Source organism: Anser anser, assembly GCF_964211835.1.
Source record: "Anser anser genome assembly, chromosome: 2".
Classification (NCBI taxonomy): Eukaryota; Metazoa; Chordata; class Aves; order Anseriformes; family Anatidae; genus Anser; species Anser anser.
This window is the reverse complement of record NC_139721.1, coordinates 110,695,492-110,717,015: the sequence shown is the minus strand read 5'-3', so window position 1 is coordinate 110,717,015 and position 21,524 is coordinate 110,695,492. Positions and strand designations below refer to the sequence as shown.

The 21,524-nt window shown below is 40.8% G+C and overlaps 1 long non-coding RNA gene across 1 annotated transcript in view; it reads left to right on the top strand.

Annotated features, from left to right (window-relative positions):
- The window catches only part of LOC310894208, a 105,515-nt gene that overhangs the window by 14,591 nt on the left and 69,400 nt on the right, over positions 1-21,524 (top strand). The window contains exon 4 of the long non-coding RNA XR_014579674.1: positions 12,963-14,209. This is a non-coding gene — a long non-coding RNA (uncharacterized lncRNA). The remainder of the gene's footprint in view (positions 1-12,962; positions 14,210-21,524) is intronic.

Here is a 21,524-nt window from a genome sequence, read left to right as displayed (position 1 = left end):
CCCTCTTATAAATCATTACCACTAGCGGGAGCTGGCCCTGGACAGACATTGGAATTGGTCTTTTTCATGTGTTGTCTGGGGGCTGTGACCTGATTTTGCTCAGGAGCTTTGTTCAGTGATTAACCTCAAGTGGGGGCTGGCGTTCAATAGGACTGCGTCTGTACCTGCCTACATCCAGTTCCTGTGTTCAGCCCTCTGCTGGACCAAAGTCCCAGGCATGCCTGGGCTTTCTCACTGCACTCGTTGCTCTCACAGAAGAAATCCTATATAAATTGCTCTCTTTTATTTTGACGTGGCCTTTAACATGCAACATGTGGCTCTTTTAATGACCATTTCTGGCAAAAGGTTAATTTGGCTGGGGATGGGGGGGATAGATGCTTTAAATCTACCTGTGCTTCCTGTGTCTGGCCTGTGCCCAGCTGTGCATGGAAGTCAGAGAATTTCCACAGCACCCATGGCCCAAAGAGTGGGATTATATTTTCAATTTCCTATTTAAAAAGACTAAAAAAAAATAATCAAGTTTCTGTTGTTTTAACCCAGGTAGGTCATTTGCTTTACTCTATTTGTTCATCATTGTGGTGTATTGTTTTGGGTTTCAGAGGTGGGTAATCAGCAATACAGTGTTGCAGAGATTTAGTTCCAGGTCACAGACAAGTAATGAAAAAACAGCAGTCACTGAGGATTTGATTTACACACTGCAATGACTGTGTGATAGCCCCTTTTGTGAGAAGGAAAGTCTCCCTCTGGAGACCACATTCTAACCAGTAGCAAACATTCAAGCTCCCTGGTGCTTCAGATGTCAATTATACCAAAGCCTCTTATTGTATAATGCAGGTCTGTTATAATAATAATGTCTGGAACAGCAATAATAATGTGAACGAATTTCCAAACAGTGGAGATGGGAGGGGGAGACTGATCAATACCGCACTAATGATGGCCTTGTCTTTCACTGAAATAATTGTGATAGGGTTTATAGCACTTCCTTCCTACTCCATGCTGTGCAGCAGTGTTGGTTTACTACCTGCTGTTATTGCTTTTGTATAAAAAGGTGTTAAAAAGAAACGTCTGTCAAGTTTTAAGGCTGCAAGTCTTTTTTAATGCAGTGGGGTTGTTCTAGTCAAGATGGTCTGAGGGTATGAGAGATGCAAGGTTTACAGGGAGAAATGAAATCTTTTATTAGACACGCCGATACAGTTGGGAAAAAAAAAAAAAAAAAAGAAAAAGAAGCCTTTGGGCTCAGAAATCAGTAGTAGGGTCCCCCATTTTTATAGGGAATTACTCCTTCTTTATCACAAAGGTGCCATTTAAAGGCCAGATTTTCCAAGTGATCTCATCCTGCTTGTTTGGACGTAGAAAGGTTACTGCTTTGAGAGAGAGTGTGAGCACTTGAACACATAAGAGTTCAAAGGAAAAGCTCTCTTGCACGCTAACTGTGTTTTCCATTTATGTGACCCTGTTCCTTGTCTGATAATCACGTGGGGTTTTCTCTGTTATTCCACCAAATGTATAGCATGCACACTGAGACCCATTGGAAGAAATATCCATTGAATCTTCTGATTTGAAAAGAGATGATTTCTTTGTTCAAGAGAGTCACGTTTTTGCCTCAATATTTGTATTTACTCAATGGGAAGCCATATCCTCACAATGTGTTTCTGAATTTTGGCGGAGAAAGTAGGAAGGTAACAACATATTGGAAGTTATTTGTTTGCTATATAATAAGTCCTAACGTCTTCTGCAGTGTCTCAGAGTTACTTTATTTCTCAATATGCTGGAATGATGGATTCCATACATTTTGTTTTGTGAAGTGAGAGAAATTGAAAGAAATCATAGCCCGAGTCTAATGATAAAAATCCCCTCTGTTGAAGCTCTTCATTACAGCACTTTTCAGAACAGAAAAGACGAACTGCTTTTGCAGTGGCACAGGTCCAATCTCAAAGTAGAATCAATTGCTTTGCCAATGCTGAACACAAAGGATGTTCATTGTTTGCAAACTGAATTTTTCTTAGTGCGTGCAAAACTGATGATCAGATTTTTTTTTCTTTAGAGAAACCCCTGCAGTGAAAAAACTGCAGCTGATTCTGTACTTCCCATCCTGGTTTGCAGGAAGGCTTCTTGCTTCACAGTATGATTTCTTCATAATAGCTGCATGACAACAGCATGCCAATGTTTTGAAAAAGCAACAGCCAATCTTATAATGCAGTTGCTTATGTTAGTGCATCTCTGTTGGTTTTTTATTTTTCCTTGAGAAAATAGATTTGCCTTTGTGATTTTACTCTCCTGAGGCTCACCTTGCTATATATAACAAACCTGTATCTACATCTGTCTCTTTATGTATATAAGGTTTGGCAGGTGTCAAGGGACCTTCCTGGGCTGTCCCTTCCTGTCACAAGTACTGCATTGTGTCATGCTTGGCGTCAACTGATGAAGTTCTATATGAAAAATGAGGAAAGGCTTCCCACCCCCCCTTCCATTTTTTTCCCCATGCAAAACATGCCTCAGAACCATATCAGATGTGACCTTTTTTCTATTATCTAAACATAATATCATAGTTCTGGCTGACTCCTCCCAGTTCCTGCGCCAACACTGTCTTTACATTCTTCTTTTCTTCCCTCTTATTTTTCCTCCTTGGTATATTTGCCGAGAGTAATCACATCCCTTTTCACATCTTTTGATGCTAAGCCAGAATCCAGCAATACAAATTCATTATGGGGTGGCAAAATCTCACCCAGGTATTCGTGTTTAACCCCTGGGAGATATAAGATAGGGCATCTACCTGGACTCATCCTGACTGTGACTGCAGTATTTTGTGCCTTCAGGACTGGTTTCCTAGAAGAAGCTGGTGATGCTAATATTGTAAAGTTGTATTTATTTATTGACTGTATCAGCTGCAGAGGATTCCCTGATGCAGAAAACTCCTCTGTGCCAGAGCTCAGGCTGTTCATGTTCCATGGAAAACAGTCCTGCTTACTGACAAGAAAGTGAAAGTAATCTAGATGCTTCATTAGCAGTATGTATCAAAGCTGAATCAATTGCTTATTTGGGTCTCACTGTATGTCTCTTTATGCAACATCTCTCAGTTGGCTGCAGTTTCCTCCAAAGTCTTTGCAGCATAATGACATGTTGTAAATTACTCTGTGGTTTGTGGAGGTGTTCAATATTGGAAATTCAAGTTGTGCTGCCTGTTTGTTATTGGTCACATGTGGCACAGTTTTTCTTCCTTTACTGAGCTTAGTACGTCAGGATTTTCTATTAAATCCTCAAGTTACTTCAAGAAAGTTATTTGAAAACTTTCTGCCAAATATGCAGGGTTAAAGATTTGCTTATTCGTGTGCGTTAGCACTGATTTAAAATGACCACAGAGACAGTGGTAGAAAGCTTAAGAAGGCTGTGTATATAGTAGCCCTGATTTGTTTTTGAGTCCTGCAGAAACATGTTTGCAGTACTCCTGAGCAATCATGTCAATATATTAGCATAAAATCTCACTAATTTGTCATTTGCTGATATGCATCTCAAAATGACACAGGTCTCATCTGAGAATCTTTGCTAAACATTTAACAAACTGCTGTGGTGGCAATTTTTCCTATATGCTGCATATTCTTATATATTTTCCATTATATAGTATTATAGGATGGATGTTCATTTGTGCTCTCGGTAAGATGCTATATGGCGCCAGCTATGACTTTTCTCAGATAAAAGAAATGGTATACATTTTATGAAGCACTCTTCTTTACTTCTATTTTTTTTTTCCTGCTTGTTCACTAATTGGCAGCACTGAGTAATTTGTAATCTGCCTTCCCACTGAACCAGTGAGTGTTCTGTGTGTGTTTGCAGTGTTTATTAAGTCTTAGGATTTGTCTATGTTGTAACTAAAATGAAAAGAAACGACTACATTTTAATTCATAATATTTTGATTGAGGTCTGTTTGTAGACCCTGGTTTTGATGTAATTTAAGTTGATAAAAGAATTGTCATTAAGTTACACTGAAATGGCTCTGAAATCTGTGTCTCATGCTAACTACTGCTGAAATGCTAAGGGTGTGATTTACAACTGATTTAATTGGATTGGTTCCATTTACCATCTAAACAAGCCCTTAAATGTTGGAGTGTTTACCACCTGTTGTGACTCTTACCTTGCAGAGATCTTTGTTCACAGGCAGGAGGGCATGCACTGTAATAAAAGAGGAAAAAGGAGTGCTATAAATGTGCATCTCAGTCTGTGCATGCTGTTAAGCTTGCCTCTAGAAAAATGTGAAGTTTTTTCTAAAAATTACAATAAATTTCTTTAGTATATTGATGATGGTGATTTTTGCCAAACTTCTGACAAGTGCTGCATTTTCTGCTCATCAGTTGGGATAGTTAATGTGGGATAAGTTTTCATGCTAGCTCCTCTAATGCTGCTGCTGTGTAAGTCTAGGTCTTCTAAAAGTTTGTGAAGAGCAACTCTGATAAAAGAACAGAAAAATATGAATGTCTTTAAAATTTAATTATGATGTTGTTTTTTGGAGCAGAGGCTTTAAAACAGTCAATAGGAAATATATGTTTAAGACAGAATGGTCTATACTGGAGAAACCCTGTGAGATATTTTGATGTTACCTGGATGGACTGTTGACACAATATGGTCACCCTACTCCCCTCATAGTCTTCTCTGAAAATGTACCAGTCCATTAGGCTCACTGTTTCCTGCTAGCCCAGCAATCACAATTAGAATGTCCGACATCAGAGTCTGATTCAGGCAGAAAGTCCTACTGGGACATGAGCTCAGTGGCAAAATAATAATCTAAAAAAAATAAAATCTAAGTTTCAATAGGATTTGCTCTGAACCTTATTGATTTCTTGAGATACTGAGAAACTGAATGCCTTTAGGCACCAAATTCTGACATCTTATTCATTCAGTTTTCCACTTCTTTCTTTGCTTTTTTTTTTTTTTTCTTCTCAATTTTCCCCACAGTTTAGACCCAAATTCCGGTGATATCTAAGATGCTATAATCTAGAAACCACTTTTTCATGATTTCCCAGAGTTTGTCAGAATTATAGATCTCTCTGCTTACAGATTGTGGGGATCATTACTGTTCAGCTCTCAGCCACCTCCTCATTTCACCCAGCCTTAAGATGTAAAAATAGAACACATTATTTGGGTGGAGGTCTATGTTGCTCCTATGCTGGCATCAATGAACATCTCGAGTTGCTTCATACATTGACTTTCACAGCATTCTTCTTTATGGCTTCAGCACCTCTATTTTCAACGTTTATTGAATTCAAAATCATAGAATCATAGAATATCCCGAGTTGCAAGGGCCCCATAAGGATCATCGAGTCCAACTCTTGGCACCGCACAGGTCTGTCCAAAGTTTAGACCATGTGACTAAGTGCACAGTCCAATCGCTTTTTAAATTCAGACAGGATTGGTGCAGTGACTACGTCCCTGGGGAGCCTGTTCCGGTGTGCGACCACCCTCTCGGTGAAGAACCTCTTCCTGACGTCCAGCCTAAACTTCCCCCACCTCAGCTTAACACCATTCCTGCGGGTCCTATCACTGGTGTTTACAGTGAATAGGTCACCTGCCTCTCCACTCCCCTTCACGAGGAAGTTGTAGACCGCGATGAGGTCCCCCCTCAGCCTCCTCTTCTCCAGGCTGAACAGGCCCAGTGACCTCAGCCGCTCCTCATACGTCTTCCCCTCTAGGCCCTTCACCATCTTCATCGACCTCCTCTGGACACTCTCCAACAGTTTAATGTCCTTGTTGTACTGTGGTGCCCAGAACTGCACACAGTACTTGAGGTGAGGCCGCACCAGCGCAGAGTAGAGCAGAACAATCACCTCCCTTGACCGACTAGCGATGTCGTGCTTGATGCATCCCAGGATACGGTTGGCCCTCCTGGCTGCCAGGGCACACTGCTGGCTCATATTCAACTTGCTGTCAACCACAACCCCCAGATCCCTCTCTGCGGGGCTGCTCTCCAGCATCTCATCGCCCAGTCTGTACGTATAGCCAGGGTTGCCCCGTCCCAGGTGCAGGACCCGGCACTTGCTTTTGTTAAACTTCATGTGGTTGGTGATCGCCTAGATCTCCAATCCGTCCAGATCTCTTTGCAAGGCCTTTCCACCCTCATCTGAGTCCACAACTCCTCCAAGTTTGGTGTCGTTGGCAAATTTGCTCAAAACACCTTCTAGTCCTACATCCAAATCATTTATAAAGACATTGAAGAGGACTGGCCCTAAAATGGAGCCTTGAGGGACCCCACTAGTGACCATCCGCCAGCCAGATGTGGCCCCATTTACCACAACCCTTTGAGCCCTGCCTGTCAGCCAATTGCTCACCCATCGTATGATGGTTTTGTTAAGTCGTATGCTGGACATTTTGTCCAGTAGGATCCTATGGGAAACCACGTCAAAAGACTTGTTGAAGTCCAAAAAATCACATCAGCTGGTTTCCCTTGATCTACTAGATGGGTGATCTTATCATAAAAGGAAATCAAATTTGTTAGGCAGGACCTACCCCTCATGAACCCATGTTGGCTAGGACCAATGACTGCATTGTCCCGCAGGTGCGCCTCAATAACTTCAAGGATCATCTTCTCCATAATTTTACCAGGCACTGACGTGAGACTGACAGGCCTGTAATTGCTAGGGTCTTCTTTCTTACCCTTCTTGAAAATTGGGACAACATTTGCCAGCTTCCAGTCCAATGGGACCTCTCCAGATTCTGAAGATCCTTGAAAAATAATCGAGAGAGGTCCCGCGATGACATCAGCCAGTTCTTTAAGCACCCTGGGATGGATCCCATCCGGATCCATGGACTTGTATGGATCCAGGTGGAGCAGCAAATCCCACACACGTTCAGGGTCGGTAGGGAGTTTGTCATTCCCACCGTCATGGTCCTCCAGCTCAGGGCACCCAGGGTCCCGAAGCCCATCATCAGCATTGAAGACAGAGGTGAAGAAGGCATTAAATGTCTCTGCTTTGCCTATGTCATTGTCTGTGAGGAGACCTTCCCCGTCAAGTAGCAGACCTATGTTTTCTTTGGTGCTCCTTTTTCTGTTCACATATCTAAAAAAAACCTTTTTTCTTGTCTCTCACAGACATGGCCAGCTTCAACTCTAGTTGGGCTTTGGCCCCGCAAATTTTCTCCCTACAAACACGAACAGCATCCCTGTATTCCTTCCTTGTCGCCCTCCTTCCAGTAGCCGTACACTTTCTTTTTCCGCCTAAGCTCCAGTAGAAGATCCCTAGTCAGCCAGGCTAGCCTTCTGCCCCGCCTGCCTGCCTTCAGATATTTTGGAATCACCTGATCTTGTGCTTTTAGGAGGCTTAAAGATTGACCAGCACTGATGGACGCCTATGCCTTCAAAAGCAGCTTCCCAGGGGACCTTGCTGACTAGTTCCCTGAGCAGCCTGAAGTCTGCTTTCCCCATATCCAGGGCTGAAGTTTTGGTGGCAGTTTTCCTTCTGTCACCATAAATTCTAAACTCAACCACTTCATGGTCACTATGACTGAGACAGCTGCCAATTGCCACGTCTCCCACAAGACCCTCTCTGTTTTCCAGCAACAGATCAAGGAGGGCACCTTTCCTAGTTGGCTCCCTTAGCACCTGCACCAAGAAGTTATCATCTAGGTGCTTTATGAACCTCCTGGACTTGCTCGTGTCAGCCGTGTGGTGATCCCAGCTGACATCTGGCAAGTTCAAATCTCCCATGAGGACAAGGGGAGTTGATCTTGAGGCATCTCTTAGTTCTGCAAAGAATAATTCATCGTCGTTGTCATCCTGGCCGGGTGGTCTGTAATAGACTCCCACAATGACATCCCCTTTATTTGTTCATCCCTTAATCCTTACCCAGAGGCTCTCAACTTTGCCATCCCCAACTTGAAGTTCCAACTTGAAGTCCAGCCCATGCTTCACATACATCGCCACCCCGCCACCTCGCCTACCCTGCCTGTCCCTCCTGAAGAGCCTGTAGCCATCTATTGCAGCACACCAGCCACAGGACTCATCCCAACAGGTTTCGCTTAAGCCAATGATGTCGTAGCTGTGGGACTGGGCCAAGACTTCTAGCTCGTGCATTTTATTCCTCATACTGTGTGCATTTGTGTAGAAGCACTTCAAATGCGCTTCCCTACACACAGCACCTTGTGGAGCCGACCAAAGGACCTCACTGGCACACAGTCCCTCTGATTCTAGTGCACCATCCCTTAGCTCATCACCGGCGTGCCTGGTTTTATCCCCTTCCCCCTTCAACTCTAGTTTAAAGCCCTATCTATCAGCCCTGCCAACTCCTGAGCCAAAATCCTTACCCCTCTCTGAGAGAGGTGCATCCCGTCTGGTGACAGCAGGCCTGGCGTCACATAGACCTTCCCATGATCGAAAAACCTGAAGTTCTGTTGGTTGCACCAGTCCCGAAGCCACGTGTTAATGTGGTGAGCCCGCTTGTCAGCAGCGATCCCCCCTATTGGAAGGACAGAGGATTGGAAAATGCTGGATTAAATTAGTAAATGAGTCTCCAAGACCATGTGTTTATTGACTTTCATGTTCTCCTTCTCATTAAGGCTATTTATTGTCTTCCTTTGCTACTCAGAAATGTTCTAATTCATCTCTAAGGTGAAGAGTAACCTAGAATGTATCTACAAAACTTGTACACATTCTTTGTTCTCCCAGTCTAGCTCTTCTCTCCTTTTCCATTTTTTCTAACCCAGGGTGTATATATATACATAATGTATATATACATATGTATATATTTACAATTTATTTACATTTGTTTTATTGTTCTATATTGTTAATATCTGATAGCCTCCTTAAAATGCTTCTTTTTTCCCCAGAAATGACCTTAAGCATCTCAAAAAAATCAGGCACAGATTTTAGGATGCCAAATGGAGTTCTTAGCTGGATTCCTAATTTGTGCCTGCAAGTAAGCATGAGATTCTCTGCCTAGGTGGGTACCTATCTTATACACATGGAGCCTGCCAAAGCATTCATAGCATCATTCAGCATTCTCATTTTCTCGCTGGTCAACAACCTTAAGCAACAAACAAATTCAACTTATAAATACATCATTAATTCAACTGAAAGACACCAGGCCCAAATCCTCTTCATTCTCAGCGCACTTACATTTTGTATTGTATACAAATTAATTAATTACTTCCCTAAACTTTTGGGGAGCAAGACCACACTACGTTTGAGATGTAGAAGTGTATGCGCGCTGCAGGCTTGAAGTATTGTCTAGGGTGCTCAGAGCAGTGTGCTCTTTCTATAAGAGAACGTGTTCATATTTTCATGCTTTTAGAAGTTTTAATAATAGATGGATATTATGCCTGACCATATTGTCTCTATTTGTAGAGACAACATGAATCCAGCAAACACCAGAGTTCCTGGACCGTTCTCATTGTTAGCTTCCTGCTACAGCAAGAGCCCTGTCACAACAGACTTCCTTTACCATGAGTTCTTTACAGCCATCTAGAAATGAACATATAAATTTTACAAGGATTTTACTGTCATAGCTCAAGCTCTAGATTTGAGCCAAAAAAGGCACCTCTGCCTGTCAAGGTAATAATGTATTAACCTTTTACATACTTGTATACTTTTCACTCCATGTGCACTTTGGGAAAGTGGAGGCAGGAAAAGTTCTTTCTTTTTCTTTTTTTTTTTTTTTTTTTTTTTTCTTTTCCTGATACTTCTAGAAACTAAAGGTGTCTCATTTAATGTGGGGGTGGCTAGGACTTCTGCTTCTAAACGTTATATTGTGGGGGCCACATCCTCTGACTGAATTCAAGTTAAATCTGTATCTCTTCCTGGATTAGGTTTTGATACAGTAAATCATGTAGTTGGAAGTCACAGACAGTCATGTCATCTCAGAGCCTCAGGTATAGTGCATAGGTATTAGGACGCTGAAAGTAGGCACTATGAGAAAAGAAATCTTAGTGCTAAAGCTCACTTAAATAAAGGATAAATTTTTTATTTATTTTATTTATTTATTTATTTATTTTGTAGTAGGCTTCTGATAGCAATTATATTTTGGACACCTACCAGATTATAGCAGATTAATCCACTATTTTTCTTTTGGTTGGGAGGTGCAGTGAACAGAATTGAAGTCAAATACTGCAACTCTTAATACTACTGATGACCCTGGAGACAGAAAACCACAATTATGGCATGGCATAGGTAGTTAAGTAAACTTGTTCTTTCCCCAGGCATCTTGCTCAGATCCCTCTCGGCTTTTAGTTCTCCTCTACAGGAGGCTTGTAAACATTTCATCAGAGACTGTGCTGCAGAGAATCTCTTGCAGATTAAGTCTGATTTGTCTAAGCTAAATTCTGCTTCCAATACTCTTTTAGATACAGTACAATTAATTGCAGTAATGATAAAATCAAGGGAAGTTACATACAGAATGGGAATACGATACAAACGGGAATAATGAATGGGAATAAGATACGAACATCACTGCAAATATTGGGGGAAATCATTGCCTCGACTACGTAGTCAGAGCTCTCTTGGACTAGAATCTATCCTGAACAACATACTAAACTTTCCTAAATCTGTTTTAAATCCACACATTTTGAAATTGCAGGAGGATTTGAATGTTCATGCTATCTTTGTAGCCACTTGATTGTAACTGACACTCCTCAGAAACAAAACAAAACAAAACAAAACATGTTGTATCCCTCCAAAAGCTTCTCCCTTTCTCAGAACACTTGTAATTCTATTGTTGTTGAAGCTATTTAATCATTTTTTACAAAATCAACTTAAATGAATGAGGCCTGTGAATGGAAAAATGACATAATGGGAACTGATATATAGAGAATGTTTTTAAAGAAGTATTATTTGTCTTCTGCCTTTTTTCCTCTGCTAAAAAAAAAAAAAGGTACTTATTTAAAATTTATTTCAAAAGCTGAATAGAAATAAGATAACAAAAATAACCAATTCTGTCTGCCATGGTTCTATTTGTTTGTCTCATAATTATAGCATCATCACCTGGATTTTAGTAAACATTTGCCCAGTGCTGAAAATATCTTAAATACACAGAAAAAACACAAATCTAATAAATATACAGGAAAAATTGCATTATCCAAGGTATATCTATAGCTTGTGATTTCAATAGCAGGTTAAAAGGAACAGGTGAAAAGCTGCCTCTTCAGATGTCTGTATGGCTGGTGGTGATTTTTCTGTTGATATCTTCCCCAAAAGCTGTTGTTGCACTGCCAAGTCACACAGAAACAAGGGTACATGAGGTCCTGCACATAAGATGCAAAGAGAAGTTTCTTTTTTTTTTCTCTCTTTTTTTTTTTTTTTTTCTGCAAGCTATCTTCTACCAAGTCTTCTGCTATGGTTGTTGACCTGGGTTGATGGTGTCGAAAACCTCGGAAAAACCTTTCCCATAGCTCCACTTTTTTTCTTTGTTCCTTCTACCTTCAAATCCAGCCAAATCACTCATGTCACTATCTGGAGGGAGGATTTATGGTTAAACAATGTTTCAGACTGGAATTTGGCATATTAGACTCCCATCCAATTGCATATGGACTGAAACGATGAACTGCCTTAATACAAGGTGGTCTTTGGGCTTTCAAAGATCTGCAAAACAAACCCAAATTGATTGTTGAATCTACTGAAATTTTAGGTGGTAAGGCTCTAGATTTTCTTACTGTTGCTCTTACAGGGGGTAGTTGTGGCCAGGTAAAGGAATACTACTCCTTCAGGAATACTTTTAAATAATCTGCTTCTCTATGGAAGCTGCCAATCGCTTACTCAGTCTTGCACTCCATGTTTTTTTTAACTTGGGCCAAAAGAAGGAAACTGTCCCACTTGTTTTAATGCATTCCTGATGATTTTGATGGAAGATCTGAATGTATAAAGAACACAAGATCCTGCCCACTAGCAGCCAAAAGGATAAAATTTCACATTCATTACTCCAGGGAATCAGGGAAAAAAAATAATCACTAAGAGCATGCTCTTGAAGTTAGGAAGAAATAAAGGAAAAGCTGCGGGTAAACTGAGAGCCATGTATTGGAACGGACCTTCCCATCTTCTCATACAGGGAGGCATTCTGTTTCCCCATACACTGTAACGGGAGAGCCGAGTAGTGCTTCCTAGCTTGCCTCATCAGATTGCCGTGTTGGTGGCTTTCAATCTGATCGTTAATTATTCTTTTTTATTGCATGTTTTTATATTAGACACTTAGCTCTTCTTTGTAATTAGATGTAGCGATTATAGTATCTTTTTATATTACACTGGAGTGTTCCTTTAATGCAGACATCAAATGAAACAAAACACATAAAGCACAAAAAAAGGGATCACAACAATAATGCTTGGGTCCGAAGGAGTGAAGAAGCGGGAAAAAGTGAGTTGCAGTTATTGCTTTTGGCTCCAGCAACCCTGTTCATTTTTTTTTTTTTTAATTCTTCTCCAAATTATGTTTATTCATTTATTACAATTCACTGAATGAATTAAATATAAAACCAATCCAGATTTTTAAAGACAGACATTCTGTGTTGTATTTAAATGCAAGTTTTTTCTTGTTGTTCAGTTGCTGGGAAACATTTTTCTTTTTAGTGTAAACGTTTCCTTGAGGAAAGGTTTATGTGGGGTGAGCAGAGAATACTCAGAGTGGAAGAAGAAGAAGTATAGTATCTAACAACACAGAGCAGATCCATGCTGTTCTTTCATGGCAGCCTTTACACAGTGAACAGAAGTCTAACAGCTTCCTTTTATCTAAGGAACAACACGTATTCCACGAGTACCATTGCACATGGCTTCATCTAGGAGTTTGAGAACAGAATTACCCTCTCCCTGATAAAAATCATTATTATTCTGGAATTATTCTGAAAAAAGGCCATCTTCGGGGGTGGTTGGTGGGAGGCGAGGGGGGGCGGTAGGGTTAGTGTACCATATACTATAGGATTTAATTCCAAGAAATACTGAAGTTTGAATGAAATCTCTTATTTTACATTATTTTAAAAAACTGATTTGATTCCCTCAGTTGCTTATACAAGTGCAAATCAGGAGTAAATTTTGGAGTGCCTCCAGAGGAAGGTCAGCAAACGAAATAAATTCTCTACTTTGTTGGAGACCTGGTTGGAGGAGGACAACCATCCTTTGTAAGAGCTGTGTTTGAAAATGCACAGAAGATACACCAGCTGCGTTAAAACAAGACATTTTGATCTCAGGCATACACCCTGCAATTCTACTTCTTAATTCCTGGCTAGTCACACTGCTGGAATCTTATTCATCCATTGAGCAAAATATACGTTTGTCCTGAAATTATGTAAATAAGGTAAGTGTTTAAGATTTAGACCTGGAATAATAATGTTAACACCATCGTCCCTTCAATAAACATCAAGCTTTGAATATAATGTTAGTTTTGCTATATATGTTCTATGCCACAGAAAAGCACAAGCTGACACAGAGATGATGTGGTATTCTTATTGTATTTAAAACAACATTTAGAGAGGGTAACTCCTACTGCCATTACGTGTGTTTGAAAGTAAGCCCCTTTTCATCAGTGGGAATGTGTCAGAATTTTGTAATAAAGCATGCTGTGTTATATATTTAAACACAGTCCAAATTAATTAAAGTGTAGTGGACGTGAAAGATACATGCTCAATGTGACATTTCAAATAGGGAGAAAATATGATAATGAGCTATTTCCATGTGTTGCCATCCTTCTGGTTAAATAATACTTCTGTTTTCAATGAAGCCACTGAGCAATAACATTCATTTTTGGAGTTCCACAGTGGTTAAAGCTGATTGTATACAGGCTGTAATCATTATTCTAATTCTGCCCAGGAAACCCTCTCTCCCCACCATGGAGAAATTTGGAATAAAAAGTCTCATTCCAGGAAAAAGAATTTCCAAATAATCCTGGGCACCAGATCAAAATATGAGCTCCAAATCCCTTCCTTTTTCTTAATAAGAATCAGCACTTTGAAAAATGCTGCTTTGCAAGGAAATAATTGCATTAGTCAGCCTCTTGGCACTGGTGTGGGCTGGAGCCTTCTCTTAAAATGAGGCCCAACCTCACCCTGCAGTGCATCCAAATCCCCCAAAGATGCAAATAACCCCAAGACCCTTCTTTAACAGCACTGTTTTTTCACTGCTGGAATTCCCATAGCTCTGCTGCTGCAAACAGCTGCTTTCTCACAGGCAGAAATATATAGTATGGGACAACAGGACAGAGAGGCATCTGGAGAGGTAGCCTGTCCACACTGATGCTTGAGGTAACCTCTGGTAAGTCATTACTTAGGTGCTGAAGAGTAGAGGCCAAAAAAGAAGCGAGAAATAAGGGGTGCGTATTTTCATCCTGTCCTTTGCTTATAAAGGATATGATCATCAGATGTCAAATTCAGGTCTGCCTTTGATGCCTTTGGCAAACCATACAGTCAAAAAGGTTGGTGATAAATGGTTGTATATTTGCTATTTGCTAGGTATGTTCTTCAGATTTTAGTGCTTAGAATCAGGATGACTTTAATGTTCAGGACATACACCCTGACAAGTGCTAGGAAAATGTCTCTTCAACATTCTATATGACTGCTTTGATTGCTCCAGGCTGGAGAGATCCTCAGTTTACTGAGTATTTTACATTTTTATTTACATTTTTTTAAATTTTATTTATTATTATATTTATATATAATATATTATATTATTATTATATATTATATATAATGTATATATATTATATTATATATATATATAATATTTTATTTATTTGCATATGATATATGAGTTTACTGAGTGGAGTAAAGCCACGTGCATTTCACTTGAGTGATTTTTAGAACCAAGACAAAATTTTCGTTTTTATTAAGCATCTGATTTTCTAATTTTCAACAATGAAATGGTTGTACATCACTGGTGAAGGATGAAAGGGGAGCAGGGCCCACTATTGGAAATCAGAATGCAATGCTGGAGTGTTGATTTGCAGGAACAGAAACAAGCCTTGACTAGCACCAAGACCTTAAACCATCCAAGGAACCATTCAAGCTGGATGACACCACTGACTTCAGTGCTGAAGTACTTTTCCCGTTTATGCCTTATGTTGTCGTTATGTAGATCTAGCTCATCCTTTTGAGCTCTCCATCCCATCACCAACATAACTATTTCTTTCACAGCTGCCCTTCAATTAGATAAATAATGAGTACCTGTTGTAAGTAACATAGTAGAGCCCGTACTGGAAACTATTAAGATTAGTGTGGAACAGAATGGGCCACTCATCTCTCTTGTTAACAGACTACTAAGAAAGGGATCTATTTCCTAAAGTTTAGGCTGCTGGAAGAGTAATTTATTTTTCTGATAGCTTTATGCACAACTTTGTACACTGGCACTACTGAATCTATTGAATATATAGGAACTGAGTACTACAGTGAGGTTAATGAACAGGGCAGGTAGCGAGGTACCAACCCATCCCTACGGATGCTCTTTGTTAGCAGTATGTTTCAGGTGCTCAGGGTTACTTGCTCCGTGCACCAATATCCTACCAGTTGTTAGTTGTTCCTCTTCAGTTAAATAACCAGTAGCAAGTGCTCTTGCATTAACTGCCATTAACCTAATGGGAAAACACTATGCAGATATAGCTTTCAGTCATGAATTTGAATACAACCAAGTAAAGAATGCATCGTTAACCTGTTCATGTGAAAACTAAGCACAGGAATGTGCTTGTGTCAGTAAGAAAAGCATATAAAACCAACTGTGCCAAATCAGAGCTTGCCAGAATCTTCAGCACCTGGTAAAGTGATGGATGGAGCCAGACTGTGTGTGGTAGGTACAGCTTTATCCCTGCGTTGCAGAAAGCACTGGGGCACAGGAGAGAGAAGGCTTTCAAAAGTGCCAATGCAGATTAGTTGCAACTCTTTTGTAGGCTTTTATGTGACTGTGGGAATGAGAAGTGTAATGGATAGTTTACCTTGTCGCCTTAGCGAGGTTCTACAGAAATGCAAAGGCAACATAGCAATACAGACCATGTACTCTCTGCTGTAAGCAGGAGGTCATGCTGGTGTTTCTTCATTCAGGTTTTGCCCTTCTGTCTCTGGAGTATTTAAGCATTGAGGTCTCAGTGTACCATGAGGTGTCTGAACAAACAGAAAGAATCTTCCTCTGCCTAGGAGACAGTTGTCCGAAAGAGTTAAAGTTCGGAGCTAGAAAATATTTTGTGTGTGTATTTGGGAGGAAACGGTGGGAGAATAAACCAATAACAAAGCCACTGTCTTCAAACACTGGAGAAACAGTAAGTTGGGAAGAATTTAGAAGCGAACAGTGACATTACACCTGTTGTGTGGGGGATGTTTATAGCTTAGTACTGATTAGATTTTTTTTTACTGAAATGTTTTTTTCTTATGGGAGATTGTGCTCTAATCTTAACAGAGATTGGGCTTTGTGCAAAAGAGACCATCATTCTAATACTCACAGTGTGCAAAACATGAGAAGGGCATGTGTCTATCCACGTACCTGTCCACCCCAGGCTCTTCCTGCTTCCCAGTACCTGGTACATAAATCTGAGATTTAAGTGTTACAGCCTTCCCCTTTGCCAGCTTCAGACCAGACATTGGTAATTCAGTCCAGCATCTCCTGGGTTAGTGACCTAGTGAATGGGAGCTTCCTTGTCTTAGCCTGAACAAGGAGAGTTGTTCCTCTGGCTTTGCTAGTCCAGAAATCTCTGTTCTTCACCAAATGGAGAATATGAAAAAATTGCAAAGCTGATAAATCTGTTTTGGGGTATAAGGAAAACCAGACTTGTGTGCGATCAACGCAGTTATCACTGGCAGAGTGATGGTGGGAGTTGATTGTCTGAACAGCAAGGAGAGCAGATAGTGGGCTGGAAGGCAAAAACAAGAAAGCCATTTGATGCAGTGAAGGAGGAAGAGCTGTCAGAACAATGCATGGAGGGACTAGCGTGCAAGAGTAAAAAGAAATAGTTGGGCAACAACACCGTCAGTAGATTGGTGGGAAGCATGTAAGTGGCAACTTTACAGATCAATAACTTGGACAAATTAGAGAAACTGATCCAAGATAGGTTTAGACAGAAACGACCAAGCTCTTCTGCGTCATGCTCCCAGACTGTGTAAGAATGGTACTGGACTCAATGTGCCCTGTGAGAGCCCAGAGGGCAGTCATTGATTAAAACCTGCACATGACAGAGACAAGGACTGAGGCAAGGCTGCTGGGTTTGGAAAAGGGAGGGCTGAGGAGGGGTGCAAGAGGATCAGTTCATCTAGAGTGTTTGGTGCACGGGGTAGGATATAGAGACCATTGCAAATACTTAAAATGAGAGAGATTGCAACGAAATTAATCTAGTCTGGAAGGGAATGGAAAGGAATTAGCACATGGCCTCTGGTAAATAAGGGAGTGGGAGGACATGATATCTAGAGATCAGGCAGCGAGGAGACAGAAGGAGGGGGATTGCCTTTCTAATTACGGGTATCTGTAACTTTCCTGAGATATAACAGGCAAAGGATGACTAACAAATGGCTGAGTCATGGAAACCGTGTGACTGAAAGTCTAAATTCAGCTGCTGAGGAGCCTGAATGCTCACATGAACCTTGGAAATTTTCCTCTAATGCTGATCTGGTGCAGGTGATCCTAATCTGCCTATAGCCAAAAATATTCCAACTGCTGTTTGGAAACATGCAGCTCAGTAAATAGGTCAATATTCATGCTGGCAGGCCAGTTCATTACCCAGTTCACCCATTCCTAGTGGAGAAGGACACTTTTGGACAACTAAACAATTGTTTGTCCATTTTCTACCCATACGGACATTTGCATGGAAATTTAATCAAATGCTGTTTGAGCCTTCACTTTAGCAATTTGGGGAATGATTTTGCTTAGAACAGGAATAATGGTTTGCCAGTCTTTTTAAGTCTATTACTACCACTCACCATCTACTACTTGCAGAGCTTTCAAATACTTGATGCTTCAGGAAGTAAGGGGAACATGTGCCCTTTGTTTCAGTAGGAGGAACATGTGTCCTCCCTTTCAAGCTGTCGACTATTGAAAGCCTTTGTTTCATGCATCATTAATGCTGACCTAAAGTGGTACTGCAACCAAAAGAAGTGACCCCTGCCTTCCCCTCCCCTTCTCCTGTGACCTAGTTTGGGGAACTGATGTAGGTTAAAATTCTCTTTTCCTTGACACCAGCTGATTAACCAGGTACCATCACTGCTGTCTGAAGTATTTCAGGCAGTATCTTTATGGAAAAGATATAAAGGTAAAATCTCCCTTGCTCCCCAAGAGTGGGATAGTAAGTTTTCCTGATAGCAATTACTGAAGAACTGCAGGCTGATAGAAACTGGGATTAATGTTCCTCCCCAGCTGAGCTGGAGTTTCCTGTGTGTTCACTGGAAACATTTGGACAGCAGTGGGCTTTTGTGGATAGTGTGGATTAATGGAGTTTGCCTTTTTCTGACTTGGTGATCTGTATCTTATGTGAGGCTGGTGAGTCGACCCACTTCTCCCTTACCTTTTTATCATGGGGAAATGGCAATAAAGCAGACAAGCTGGCTACTGAGGACAAATCTAGAATAGACAGGTTTTTAGCCTCAGGCCTCAGACATTAGTCACATGCAAATCAGTGACAAATCAGTGCCTAGGAAATCACCAACTGAAACCATTTGTTAAAAATACACAACAAATCCTTCTCTGTATAAAGAAACAGATCTAATGTCCCTGTTCAGCATCACTTTTCAGAGCAGTAATTGGACTTTTTTGCAAAGTTTCATGGAAGGTCTACATTGGGAAAAGTAAAGCAAGGTGTTACCTGACTCCTAATTCCTCCTCGTTGGTCTTTCATCCCTTCTTTTTTTGCCAGAGGGTCTCAGCAGCTGATGCTTTTATGAAACAGCTCAGAGAAGGTGGCCTTGTTGTAGTTTCTTTGTGGAAAGTTTCACTGTCATAATTCCCTGGATGGTACACAGTACTCTGAGCTTCTTTCTGCCTGCACAATAGCTAGTTTTAAACATTTGTGTTTAATCAAGAGTGAAGTAAATGTCAGAGATTCAATGTTCTAGATCAGCAGTTTCCAACACTGCTACATCTTAATCAAGCAATTAGGTGCTTTTTTTTTTTTTTAATGTTATTGTTTGGTGTTTTCTGCATTGGAGAAGGGAACAGATTTGCTGCTTTGCTCTGATGACTGCTAGCAGCAGTGTTTGTTGTTAACAGAGACATTTACACCTAACCACCAGTTGGCAGGTGTTAACACTTTGTTACTTGCTATTCCCACATGCTGAGGATTGTGGGAAAGCTGTCAAGCTCTCTTGTCTTGTGTAACGCTTCTGTTTTACAATAACAACAACAAGAAGCCCCGAACAAGTGCAGAAGCTCTGTAGGAATACAGCACTAGCAAGGGAAACAACAGGATGGATTCTGATGCCTCCTGGCTTCGAGCAGAGGTAGTATGGGCTTTGTGGAAAGTTTGAGATATTTCCTTATCTTGTTTGGAAGTGCGCGGATAGATGTTGACTTATTTATTTGGTTATATGGTCTGATCTCTAGAAGAAACTCTGTCCCATGCATGTCCCAACAGTTCTAGTCTGCCTCTGATGTTTTTGCACTCATTTGTATTCAGGAAAAATTTGTGTTTATAAATACAACATACAGTCTGAGAGAATAGCATGAAAAGAGGATAGCAATGTTTTGATTTATCAGGGGGTGACCCTGGCAAGTGGGAAAGGAGAATTTCTATCAGTGCAGCCCTTCTGCAGAGTGCAGATGTGTTCAGAACCAAAAAGACCTGCTACGAACTAAAGCAAATACATACATAAAATACTTCTTTGTCTCTTTTACTTTCTGTCATCCATATACTTGCATATTCTGAGCCTTTGCAACCACAAGGTCATTGTTTGATAGTCAGGTGATCCAAGCAATTGATTTATTACTGATGAAGTGAGGCTTGATTGATTTTTTTATTTTTTTATTTTTTTTTCATTTACATGAAGACAGAAAATTAAAGGAGGAGTGGGAGGTACAAGGCAGCTGCAGTCATGTGCAAAGGGATCAGTATCTATGAAACTCGGTAGAGCAACTGAGCCAAAAAGTTACCATGACTTACATCAGTTTATATGGCTGATTTTAATAGGGCTTCACTGGCTAATTGTACCCCTTCAGATTAAGTCATTATTTCCTTAATCTGCAGAATTATGCCCTCAGTGAGGAGGAGTGCTTCAGAAGAAGGGGACATGAGAAAAGGAGTGATGGGGACTGTGCATGTGGGCCGTGGTTGAGCTGCCTTTCGAGCATGTTTCCAAGTTTGGATTCTGTCTCCAATTCAATTCATATCCAAACAAACACTAGCTCTGGACCAGCTATATGATGTGGTAGGAAAAACCTGTCTTACACAATGAATAAAATGGATTCAGGATAGGGCATTTCTTGAGATACACCCATGTTGGCTTGAATCCATCAATGCCTATCCTGTCAGCCTGAAGCAATGTGCCCTGACAGATGGATTGGCCAAGGTTTTTCCTGAAAAGGCTCCTACTGTATGACATGAGGGGCATTTGGAGGTAGCTGAGCAGCATGTTGCTAGCAATATGGATGTATGGTCATGCTCTAGTGGCCTGCCCCAGGTCTGTGTTATGCAAGCTAGTGTTGACATAGCCTTGAAGTCTCTGAAGTTAAGTTGATTTTCGTTCTGGAAGGCATGCTTGAGATTAGCCAAAAGTTAGGGTCTTAATGAAGAAATCACTGGAAGAAATCCCCTGGGCTGTTTGCAGAGTGCCAGGGTGGAATCTGAATGGTCTATTCAGACTTCACAGGTCTGTGAACAACTGCAGTAAGCAGTATATTTTATGGAGTTAGCCTTATTTTCTTGACATGAAAATCATCCCTGTACCTGTGCATTGCTTTAAAAAGCCTACATGTTTGCAGAGCCACCTCCTGCAAGCTGGTTCTGAAATATCTGCCTGCTAAACTTGGGTATGTGGGGGAGGTACTGGCTTACATACATCTGCATGATGTACTTCAGACTTCTCTTAAGAAATTATTTGCCCTTGTTTGGCCACAGGAAGCAAGTCAGGGGAGTCAGTAATATTGACAAAATCAATACGTGGAACAAATATTTGCAAACATGTTGTGTGTAGGCATGAAGCTGAACTTGTTCTTGTGTGTATTCAGTGATATTTGTGTCTTTTGAAAAGCCTAGGTACAAAAATCATGTAGCTTAGGGAAGCCCAAGTGAAAGTGAGAAGAGAGAAAACCGGTCATTTCATGAATGGGACTCAGAAAGTGGGTTTGACTTCTGCCACACACCCTCTGTTGACTTAATTTGTTTGAGCACTGCGAGTTTTTTGTAAGTAGAGGCAGCATGATTTCTAGGTCCTGAAAAACATGCATTTTTTGAGGTGCTCAGGTGAAAAAATAAGTGATTTAATGTTAGCAGACGATAAAAATGTCCCTTTGTAAGACTGGAAGTCCTTCCTCCCATCTGAAGGCCAGGAATAGCTGTGAACACAGTCTCAACCACTGCAGCAATAAGTGAAGTAGGTTATCCTGTGTCCATAATGGCTTATGCCATTTCACTTTGCAGTGCAACAGATTTGGAAAAATCATAGAATCA